Source organism: Rhinopithecus bieti, unplaced genomic scaffold (assembly GCF_001698545.2).
Source record: "Rhinopithecus bieti isolate Rb0 unplaced genomic scaffold, ASM169854v2 scaffold_3057, whole genome shotgun sequence".
Lineage (NCBI taxonomy): Eukaryota > Metazoa > Chordata > Mammalia > Primates > Cercopithecidae > Rhinopithecus > Rhinopithecus bieti.
In genome coordinates this window covers 608,615-621,231 of record NW_016803927.1, presented here as the reverse complement: position 1 = coordinate 621,231, position 12,617 = coordinate 608,615, and positions in this window count along the sequence as shown.

The window sequence follows — 12,617 nt, the reverse complement described above, 5'->3', positions numbered from 1 at the left end:
GATCAAGACCATTCTGGCCAACGTGGTAAAACCCATCTCTACTAAAAATACAAAAATTAGCCGGGCGTGGTGGTGTGCACCTGTAGTCCCAGCTACTCAGGAGACTGAGGCAGGAGAATCGCTTGAACCCGGGAGGCGGAGGTTGCAGTGAGCCGAGATCACACCAGTGCACTCCAGCCTGGTGACAGAGTGTGATAACTCATGCCTGCTGTTAGTGTCACCCCGGCAATTGCACCGGTGACTGCCACTGGCTCTGTTTCCTGATCCTTTTGACCCTTCCAAACACCTCCTCTCACCCTGCTCAGAGGACCAGCACCAACCATCTCCACAGGGGATTAAGCCTCAGCTCACGAGACCCCTCGTCTAAGCCTCAGGTCTTCCCCAAATCTTCCCTCATTCCCCCAGTCCAGGGATAGTGCCACTTCCCGACATTGTTGTGACCTCCCCATTCACTCTTGCTACTTTCCAGTCCTCACACACCCATTGATATTGAGCTGGTCCTCCACATTAAATTCTCCGTATTGAATTATCCAGTGTGGTTTCTGTTTTAAGCACTTTTGACTTCTATAAATGTTAAAAACTGGTGTATTTTATGAGTTGATTCTAATGGAACCCAGTTAGTCTGAAAATCATAAGTTTATAACTAGGTTTCAGGTGAATGGCAAAAGTTTAAATGAGTATTCTCTAGCACATTTTCTTTTATTTTTAAAAAATTAACTTGTGTCTAATATACCTTGGTTATATTTTCTGATTCGTCTTTGATAGTTGAATTTGTGTAGCATGAGACTAAAGCATGAAAGAAAAAGGTTGTGGTTCAGAAAAGGAAGACTTTAACTTGGAAAAGTTAAAATTGAATCAAGTACATGAAAACAAGTAGATTCTAATATAATTAGAAATGGAATATTTTTAGGCAGAATGAGTTTGCCCAGCCAAAATCCCCCTATTATAAATATTGCATACATAGGGCCAAGTGCAGTGGCTCATGCCAGTAATCCCAGCACTTTGGGAGGCCGAGGCAGGGAGATCACGAGGTCAGGAGATTGAGACCAACCTGGCTAACACGGTGAAACCCTGTCTTTACTAAAAACACAAAAAATTACCCAGGTGTGGTGGTGTGTCCAGAATTTATTCATTCTGATGGGTTCTTGGTCATGCTGACTTGAAGATTGAAACCGCGGACCTCACGGTGAGTGTCACAGCTCTTAAAGGTGGTGTGTCTGGAGTTTGTTCCTTCCATTGGGGGTTTGTTCCTTCCAGTAGGTTTGTGGTCTTGCTGACTTCAGGAGTGAGGCTGCAGACCCTTGCGGTGCGTGTAACAGCTCTTAAAGATGGTGTGGCCCCAAAGAGTGAGCAGCAGCAAGATTTATTATGAAAAGCAAAAGAACCAAACTTCCACAGGGTAGAAATGAGCCCAAGTGGGTTGGCGCTGCTGGCTGGCAAGGCCAGCTTTTATTCCCTTATCTGTCCCCGCCCACATCACGCTGATTGGTCCATTTTACAGAGTGTTGATTAGTCCATTTACAATCCTCTAGCTAGACACAGAACACTGGTGCATTTACAATCCTCTAGCTAGACAGGAAAGTTCTCCAAGTCCCCACCCGACCCAGAAGCCCATAAATAAATACTAGACATATAACCACATACTCAGCTGCTGCCATTGGGCCAGATGATGGTAAAATCAAACAGGACAGACTTCAGAGGCTGAATTTCTTATGTTTTTCCACTGTTTCACAAAGTCAGGTAGGATTGATTAATGCATTCCTTTAATAGCTCAATATTACCACCAAGAGAAGACAAGTAGGCCAAAGTTGCCAGCTTTTAAGAACTCACAGCTTGAATGCCAACACTTCAAACTGAAAATGTTCTTAGGCAACCACATGGCATGAGAATCACAAGTAACTCCAGAAACCACTCTTACTGAGATACAGTCTCATGACAAAAAGGACTATAAAGAAAATCTTTTTTTTTTTTTTTTTTTTTGAGGCGGAGTCTCGCTCTGTCGCCCCGACTGGAGTGCAGTGGCCGGATCTCAGCTCACTGCAAGCTCCGCCTCCCGGGTTTACGCCATTCTCCTGCCTCAGCCTCCCGAGTAGCTGGGACTACAGGCGCCCGCCACCTCGCCCGGCTAGTTTTGTATTTTAGTAGAGAGGGGTTTCACTGTGTTAGCCAGGATGGTCTCGATCTCCTGACCTTGTGATCCGCCCGTCTCGGCCTCCCAAAGTGCTGGGATTACAGGCTTGAGCCACCGCGCCCGGCCCCAAGAAACACAATGATGTTAGAACTGAATCAAAAATATTCATATAAGCTGACGCTTAAAAAAAAAAAAAAAAAAGGCCAGCCACTTGGCTCACGCCTGTAATCCCAGCACTTTGGGAGGCCGAGGCAGGCAGATCACAAGGTCAGGAGATCGAGACCATACTGGCTAACATAGTGAAACCCCATCTCTACTAAAATTACAAAAAATTAGCCAGGCATGGTGGCGGGTGCCTGTAGTCCCAGCTACTTGGAAGGCTGAGGCAGGAGAGTGGCTTGAACTTGGAGGCAGAGCTTGCAGTGAGCCGAGATCGTGCCACTGCCCTCCAGCCTGGGTGACAGAGCAAGACTGCGTCTTAAATAAATAAATAAATAAATGAGGCTGAGCACAGGGGCTCCCCCTGTAATAATCCCAGCACTTTGGGAGGCCAAGGTGGGAGGATGGCTAGAAGCCAGGAGTTTGAGACCAGCCTAAGGCAACATAGCAAGACCCCATTTCTACAAATAAAAATTTGGGGGCTGGGCACAGTGGCTTATGCCTGTAATTCCAGCACTTTGGGAGGCCGAGGTGGGTAGATACCTGAGGTCAGGAGTTCAAGACCAGCCTGACCAACATGGCAAAACCCCATCTCCAATAAAAATACAAAATTAGCCAGGCGTGGTAGTGCATGCTTGTAACCCCAGCTACTCAGGAGACTGAGGCAGGAGAATCTTTTGAACACAGTAGGTGGAGGTTGCAATGAGCCGATTGCGGCATTGCACTGTAGCCTAGACAACAAGAACGAAACTCTGCCAAAAAAAAAAAAAAACATAAAAACATTTTTTGAAGAACTTGCCAGGTGTAATGGCACATACCTGTAGTCCCAACTACTCAGGAGGCTGAGGTAGGAGGATCCTTTAATCCTAGGAGTTCGAGGCTGCAGTGAGCGATGATCCTGCCATTGCACTCCAGCCTGGGCAGCAGAACGAGATCCTGTCTCTCAAAAATAAAAAAGAGTATTTTCCAGTTCCGCCCTCTGAAATGGCCTCGGATTCATGCCACTGGTATTTCAAATATGACCTGAAACCCCAATGCTCAAATCTTGCCATTTTTTCACTAGAAGGAACCAGAATTCCTTAGAGAAATGACTGACTGCGTTCAGAGAAGGAAGGGGACAAGGCTGGTCTGGGGCACTTCTGTTCCCAGAGGCAAGAAACCTTGCAGAGATTAATGGCGAGATACCAAAGGGACTGAAGACTCGGCCTGCAGGATGGTCTCAGTGAGGAGATTTACTCAGAACACCTGGCCAGATGCTCTGCTTAGGTGACCTCAATGTGGTCGTATGCATCTTTTAAGAATGAAGTATAGGGCCGGGCGCGGTGGCTCACGCCTGTAATCCCAGCACTTTGGGAGGCCGAGACGGGCAGATCATGAGGTCAAGAGATCGAGACCATCCTGGCTAACACGGTGAAACCCTGTCTCTACTAAAACACAAAAATTAGCTGGGCGTGGTGGCAGGCACCTGTAATCCCAGCTACTCAGGAGGCTGAGGCAGGAGAATGGCCTGAACCCGGGAGGTGGAGGTTGTAGTGAGCAGAGATCACGCCACTTGCACTCCAGCCTGGTGAAAGAGCGAGATTCCATCTCAAAAAAAAAAATTGTTTTAATTAACTAATTTTAACTAAATAGCCACATGTAACTAGTGGCCACCCCATTAGACAGCTCAGTTCAAAGCACTGGGAACAAATTGGTGACCAAGACAGACACAGACCTCTAGTCTATGGAACTGTTGTTCTAGTGAAAGACAGAAACTAAACAGGAAGATAAAGAAATAAATGGTATATGTAAGAGAATAATACAGAGGTCATGCTAAGTGTTATGTAGGAAATAAAGAGGTCAAGGGGATTAAGGATGATGGAGGGGAGGAAGATGGTTTTGGGAATCAATGGTGAAGAAAGGCCTCTCCTGGGAAGTGAGGTTTCGAGCACTCAAATAGTTCTACAGAGCTACAGCAATGCCAAATCCTACGCTCTCTTCACCACAAATTATCTAAAACTTCCTCCTCTTTTACATAGCCCAGCCCTGCTTCCTCTCTGAAGCTGTGGCTACTCCACCCATAATAGAAATTCACTGCTTAAAGTAGTATAAAGAACTCTGTACAGCATGTGTAATTGAACAGATTGATTGAACTAGAACAACTCATGGGATGTAATTCAAGCCGAACTTTATTTTCGTCTCCCTTTCCCCTTTTAAAACTTAGGTGGGGCCCTGATTTTTCCGACCACTTTGGGAAATAAAAGCCTAAGGGTAATTTAAGTTGCCAATACAGGCTTAATTAGGTCATTAAATCTCCCCTCTTGCCAACTGGGACCCTTCGCAGAGGAACACTTTGAAGGTGAAATCCCAACACTCCATCCTTTACCCCAGCACTAGTAAGAGATCAAAAAGTTCCAAAACATTCTGGACCACCTACTTTGAAAAAATGCACATTGGTCTGGCAATTCATGTTTACATCTGTGATCTGTTGTCTTAGGGCGTGAGCCGTAATCCCTAACTTAACATGTTGCTACGTAGGTAATAGTATACAAGTCAATATCAGAAAGGCAAAACCGTGCAGTGGTAAAAAATGTGAGCTCTTGAGTCAGATTGCCAGGTTCTGAATCTCAAATTCTTATTTCACTAGTTGCATGATTTTATTTTTATTTATTTTTTTGGAGACGGAGTCTTGCTGTGTCGCCCAGGCTGGAGTACAATGGCTTAATCTCCTCACTGCAACCTCCACCTCCCAGGTTCAAGCAATTCACCTGCCTCAGCCTCCTGAGTAGCTGGGACTACAGGCACACGCTGCCACGCCTGTCTAATTTTTTGTATTTTAGTAGAGACAGGGTTTCAATGTGTTGCCCAGGCTAGTCTTGAACTCCTGAGCTCAGGCAATCTGCCCATCTTGGCCTCCCAAAGTGCAGGATTACAGATGTGGGCCACCATGCTTGGCTAGATGCATGATTTTAGACAAGTTAGTTCCTCAAAATTCAGCCTTTTCAGCAGTACAATGGTCATAATAGAGGTTCCCTCTTAAAGGGTTATTGTTAATGATTAACTGATAGAATCCATTCTAAAATGTGTTGGGCATGTGGCCAGCGTTGGGTCATTCTGGGTCCTCTGTAGTCTCACACAGCAGCTCTTCCTTACACATACTCTCACTTATGGCCCTGCCTGGCACCTCTCTGGCATATGTAAAGCAGATTCCAGCCCCACCATTCTACAGGTGACAGCCCCAAGACTTCCAGGGCCACTTGGCAGGTCTATCTCAGACCAGATCTTTCCTTTCTAGTCAAAATGTCTTGAATTATATGTTTATCCTAAGCTTGAACAGTGTTTTACAAAAGATGAATTTGAAAACTCAGGCATAGTCTCCAGGAACATGCAAAGGCGTTGCAGGGTCATAGCAAACTAGTTCATTACTTTAATACTCCACTTTACAAATGCTTTCTGATCATCCATCCCTTGCCTATATTTATTTTGCTTAGAAAGGAAGGTCAGGGAAGGTGGCTAATGCCTGTAATCCCAGCACTTTGCAAGACTGAGACAGGAGGATTGCTTGAGCCCAGGAGTTTGAGGTCAGCCTGGGCAGTATGTCAAGACCCTATATCTACAAAAAAAAAATTTTTTTTTAAATTTTCCAGACATGGTGCTATGTGCCTGTGGTCACAGCTACTGGGGAGGCTGAGGTAGGAGGATTGCTTGAGCCCAGCAGGTCAAGACGGCAGTGAGGTTTGATTGTGCCACTTCACTCTAGCCTGAGCAACAGAGTGAAACCTTATCCCCACAACCTGCAAAAGAAAAAAGAAAAAAAAAAAGAAAGGGAGGGGGGGAGGAAGGGAGAGAGAAAAGAAGAGAGGGGAAGAGGAAAATGATAATTTCTGAAATGAACAAAACATAAGAGAAACGTTATTTTGGTAAAATTCCTCCACAAGATAAAGGTGTTGCATTTTTCAGCTGTGGTTGCCCAAGCCAGAAAGCTCATAGTCCTGAACAAGGAACAAAATAATTTAAACATGCCACAAAGTGAATCGGGAACTTATGTTTTCTCTACAACCCTTTCCTCCTTAACATCACAGTACTTTTGATACATTATTTTTTGGGGTATCCAAAGATGGAAGATGGTGTGTATGTGTGTGGGAGACTTTTGGGGTGACAGAAAAATGTTCCTAAAACTGACAAATTCCTCCACATATATATTAATCACATGTGTACCTGTGGTTCCATGAGGCCTAGGGAAACCTGTATTACACTATCTTAGTTATACTACACATATTAGACTGAATGTTTATGTCTCCCCAAATTCATACATTGGAATTCCAACCCCCAAGCTGATGTTATTAGAAAGCGAGGCTTCTGGGTTGTGTTAGGTCACGGGGCAGAGCCCTCATGCCCAGGATTGGTGCCCTTATGAGAGTGGCCCGAGAAACCCCTCACCCCTTTCACTATGTGAGGAGACTGTGAGAAGATGAATGTCTATGAACCTAGAAGTGGGCCCTGTCCAGACACTGAAACTGCCAGTGCCTTGATCTTGGACCCCTCAGCCTCCAGAACTGTGAGAAATGAGTATCTGTTATTAGAAGCCACCCAGTCTATGGCATTTTTGTTTTTTAGAGAGGGGTCTTGCTATGTTAACCAGGCTGGAATGAAAGTCCTGGACTCAAGTGATCCTCCTACCTCCGCTTCCCAGATATCTAGAACAACAGATGCATACCACCATGCCCTGCTCAGTCTACAGCATTCTGTTCTAGTGGCCTGAATGAAAGAAAACACTATATTGCACATGGAATATAGTATATTAACAAAGAACAAATATTTTGGAAGCCAGAATTTCAATACTTATTATTTTGAGACAGGGTCTTACTCTGTCACCCACGCTGGAGTACCGTGGCACGATCTTGGCTCATTGCAACCTCCACCTCTCAGATTCAAGCGATTCTCCAGCCTCAGGCCCTGGAGAAGCTGGGACTACAGGCACACACCACCACACCACCAACCGCCCCCCGCCCCCATTTTTTGTATTTTTAGTAGAGGCAGGGTTTTGCCATGTTGCCCAGGCTGGTCTCAAACTCCTCAACTCAAGGAGATCAGCCCACCTCGGCTCCCCAGAGTGCTGGGATTACAGGCGTGAGCCACTGTGCCTGGCCTCAATATATTTATTATTGGTCATTCTTTTTTTTCTTTACTTATTAAACTGCATTGGTTCACTTTCACTAATAGTCAGGATTTGATTTTATACAGGCCGTAGAGCCAATGGTAGTCTATTTCATACCTTTGTGTAAATCAGAAAAAGGCACTTCATCAAGACATTGTACCCCCCTCTACAGAAAATGTCCTAATGTATTGAATTGTTTTTTTTTTTTTTAGACAGAGTCCCGCTGTGTACAGTGGGAGTACAGTGGTGCAATCTCGACTCACTGCAATCTCTGCCTCCCGGGTTCAAGCGATTCTCTTGCCTCAGCTTCTTGAGTAGCTAGGACTACAGGTGCATACCACCACACCCAGCTAATATTTGTGTTTTTAGTAGAGACGGTGTTTCACCATGTTGGCCAGGATGGTCTCAATCTCTTGACCTCGTGATCTGCTCGCCTCGGCCTCCCACAGTGTGGGATTACAGGCCTGAGCCACCGGGCCTGGCCCCTTGATTTTTTTTAGAACAAGATACTTTATGAGACTGCCATAGTTACTACTTGAGACCCGTGGCTACAACAGTTATTACTGTTACTACTTGAGACAGTTACTACTGTTACTACTTGAGGCCCTCATTACCAGACTGCATGAAGGAATGAACGTGGAAATGAAAACTTAAGACAAAAGTCACTGTTTTAAAGGAAGGGTCCAGGGGAAGAAGAAGAAGAGAGCTCCCCGATTCTAGTGAGCAAAGGTAGCCTCGAGTTCCTTCAGCCCTTCACATTTATTGGGTAGAAAGAGCAGGGAGGAGGAGGTAGATTGGTCAGCGGCTTAATTGATCACAGGTTCACATGATTGCTACCAGGCTTCAGATGTGCCTAATTACTTAGCAAAGGCAGCCTGGAGCTCCTTCAGCCCTTCACATTTATTGGGTAGAAAGAGCAGGGAGGAGGAGGTAGATTGGTCAGCGGCTTAATTGATCACAGGTTCACATGATTGCTACCAGGCTTCAGATGTGCCTAATTACTTAGCAAAGGCAGCCTGGAGCTCCTTCAGCCCTTCACATTTATTGGGTAGAAAGAGCAGGGAGGAGGAGGTAGATTGGTCAGCGGCTTAATTGATCACAGGTTCACATGATTGCTACCAGGCTTCAGATGTGCCTAATTACAAGAAACACTTGTGCCTGGGGTGTGACTGCCCTCAGCACTCCTTCTGGGTGGCAGACGCAGTTTGTCAGTTTACCAACATCCTGCCTTCATGAGAACAGTGTGCTATTTGCTCATAGAGCCTCCAGTGGTACACTGAGTTGACCACGACCCTCATTCTTTTAGCCTCCAACAACTTTACTGCCATCTTCTGGAAAATTGTTTTTATTTTTGTAATACGTACCAAATCTGTGATGTCAATAATGTGACACCTCCTTAAATGTGTCCTTGTGCAGTGCACAGCCCACAACCTATACAGCCATATGTCACAGAGGCTATGATGTGTATGATATCGTCTAGGGAAACTGATGTGCTTGAGCATAACTATGTCCAGAGAGATAGTAGCTTCTTGTCAGAAAATTAGGATTTCATAACCACTTATAATTACTGTAGCTTTTTCCCAAATTATTTCCAAATTCACTTATAGAAAATGTCACTTAGGGATTTTATCTTTGTCTAGGTTCAGGATTCTGGGGGTGGTAGAAGGATGATGAGTAAGAGGAAGGGAGATGGAGATTCTGAATTTGAGAAATCTACAAAAATTAGAAGCTGGGAAGCTAAATCAACAAGCATGCAGTCTTTGCTCAAGAAAACAGGCCAGTTAAGATCTTCACCCTGGGTAACCCCTTGACTTTCTTCACTGGGGTTTCAGAGAGAGAGTATTTAGATGCCCGTTTCAAAGTCATTACTGGATGAAGACACATTTGCAATGAAAAAGAAAGATTTTATTTGCCTTTTCTCACAGTTCAAGAATTTTGCATACAATACTTGGTTTTAAAAATAGAGAACGATGATTCTCAAAGTAAATGAACCACCTCAAAAAGACAAAACCTACCATCTTCCCAAACAACTCTCACTTTCCCCAGCATTAAACACACTCAAACCAGCGGAATCGATGGGAAACTAACAATGTTTTTGCGGGGTGACATCCCATTAGTCACAAGCGGTTCATTTCCCACCATTCTGCACTGCAGTAGCCTAGAGATTTAAAAGAAATTACCTCACTTGTCTTTAAAAACTACACTCTACCTTTGAACACTTAGCAGATTGGGCACCAACTGCTCCTGCCCCGTGCAGTTGAACACTCGCCTATAAGTGACCCCCACACAGTTCAAACTCATGTTGTTCAGAGGTCAGCTGTAGGATCAGGTCACTAATGAGTCTTCAGACCATGTTTTGGGGCTTACGAACAAAGATAGTTCATTCAAAGTTGTTTTTAAATGTTATAGTCAGGTGATCTTAATAGTCTCTCCATCCTTGCAGCACTATCCAACAGAACTGTCTGCAATAAAGGAAATGTTCTATGTCACGTTCCCCAACAAAGTAGCCACTATCCCTGTGTGGCAGTTGAGCACCTGGATATGGCTAGTGTGACTGAGGAACTGAATTATTATTATTCTTTTTATTTTTGAGACAGAGTCTCACTCTGTTGCCCAGGCTGGAGTGCAGTGGCATGATCTTGGCTCACTGCAACCTGCGCCTCCTGGGTTAAAGTGATTCTCCTGCCTCAGCCTCCCAAGTAGCTGGGATTACAGGTGTGCACCACCACGCCTGGCTAATTTTTGTATTTTTGATAGAGATGAGGTTTCACTGTGTTGGCCAGGCTGATCTCAAACTCCTGACCTCAGGTGATCCACCTGCCTTGGCCTCCCAAAGTGCTGGGATTACAGGCGTGAGCCACCATTCCCGGCCTGAAATTTTAATTTGATATAATTTTGAAAAGCACACATGAATATAACATTAATTAGAATTATTTTAAATTTAATTTACATTAATTTTTTTTATAGAGACAGATCTCACTATGTGGCTCATGCTGGTCCCCAACTCCTGGCCTCAAGTGATCCTCCTGCCACAGCTACTCAAAATGCTGGAATTACAGGCATGAGCCACCACGCCTTGCCTTCTGTTTAAACAGCCACCCGTGGCTAGTGGCTACCGTGTTAGGTGCGCAGCTTGCATATGCTTGTGTCTGCCAGGAGTGCCTTCCTTCTGGCTTATCCATTTGTGAAACCCCTGCAAATGAATAGATGGATGAAGGAATGAGTGAACATGTTACTGTTAGACCCTGTATAGAGCTGACATGGATCAACAAAGATAATTAATGCTGAAAACATAATGTACTTAATTTCACTGTTTCTTGTCGTCAAATATCTTCGTACAATATTTATTTGGTTAATTTGAGTGCTTGTGTTTTAGTGATTTTGGATGCTGCACAAGGGAGAGTTGACTTTGGGTTGGAAAGAACTTGTTGGTTTCTTTTCAAGCCACATTCCAACCTTCACTGATCCTACTTTCAAGTTGAAAAGCTAAATTCATATCTGTTATTATGAAACCAATTTAATTACTGACTCAAGCAAGTAGAAAAAATGGACATGTTATACCAGGGAATAAGGCTTTTTATAAGCCAGCTCTTCTGAAAGCACCAAAAGAAAAGCCAAAGTGATGGAAATTTACTTTGCACACAGACTGCACAAACACCCTTTTAGAAATCAGCTCTGGTGCAGCATGAAAGCCTGGCTGTAACAGCAGTGCAGTGTGTGAGTTCATGAACCAGCCAGCCTGTGCTGCTTTGTGAGGAAACCTTTCACAGGGCCCCACTTTGCTCCAGGCACCAGCAGGGTCATGTGGGCTGCAATTAGAGCATGCCACAGGCCAGCTTTTACTATTTTCATCCATAAAAGCGGCATTTATTAGAGTATTTTTGTACATTTTGTACATTTATTATTTTTCCACTTTTCCTTCTTCCCTCTGCTCCACTCCCTTCTGTTTTAATCAGTGATCTCTGAATATAGACTTACTACCTTAAATCTAGAGCACTCTACTGATTCTTAAAAGTGAGACGTGGCCGGGCGCAGTGGCTCACACATGTAATCCCAGCACTTTGGGAGGCCGAGGCGGATGGATCACAAGGTCAAGAGATTGAGACCATCCTGGCCAACATGGTGAAACCCCATCTCTACTAAAAATGGAAAAATTAGCTGGGCGTGGTGGTGCACGCCTGTAGTCCCAGCTTCGAGAGGTTGAAGCAGGAGAATCTCTTGAACCCAGGAGGCAAAGATTGCAGTGAGCCGAGATCATGCCATTGCACTCCAGCCTGGGCAAGACAGCGAGACTCTGTCTCAAAAAAAAAAAAAAAAAAAGTGAGACGTTTGTGTGAAGAGAAATCTTTTGAATGTGAACTAAAATATAAATAAATACTATATATTTGCCACGTTGGCCAGGCTGCTCTCAAACTCCTGACCTCAAGTGATGTGCCCATCTCGGCCTCCCAAGAATTTCACCTGCCTTTCTAACCTTATTTTTTTTCTGTTAAGAAGAGATAAAGACTCTGGGAGCAAAGATGAGGTTGGGAGAAAGGTTTACTGTCAAGCAAGGAACCTGATCTGACCCAGAGAACTTCAGCTCTGGGGATGAGGCCCTAGGACCCCAGTCTCTGTCAGGAGAGCATCTGTGGGCTCTGGAGTGTAAGTGTATCTCCATGGTTTGTCAAGAGGCGGTCTTCTCTGTGAAAGTGAAGTGCTCATTTCAGTGTAACAGCACCTCCGTGGTTTTCACTTCTTCCTGATTATGGTACCCTCACTATCATAATTTATATATAGTATCATAATCGGGATATGTCATGAATGGTGCTAAGTCATTATACCTAGTTCCTCCCTGGCAAACAATATGCTATGAAATTAACAGTCAGACTTTAGCGAGTAGTCCTTTCTTTAAAAATAGACTTCCTTAGATAAACTGTGCTTTAGTTCATACACTGCCATTGGGGCTTGTGATAGTAGGAGCACAACTTGAAATGCCTCATGGTTTCCTGTATGCTACATATTAATTCCGACTTGCTAATGGCTGCGGTTTTTGTGGTGTGAGTGGACACAGGACTCTTTCATCAGGGTAATTTATAGTCCAATGTCCATTTGTTTTAGAACAGGTTGAAATTGCTGGCAGACTCAAGTTAATTTGTAATTTGCAAGTAAGAAATCTTGCAAGCCTGGTTTCAAAGTGTGATTTTGGGT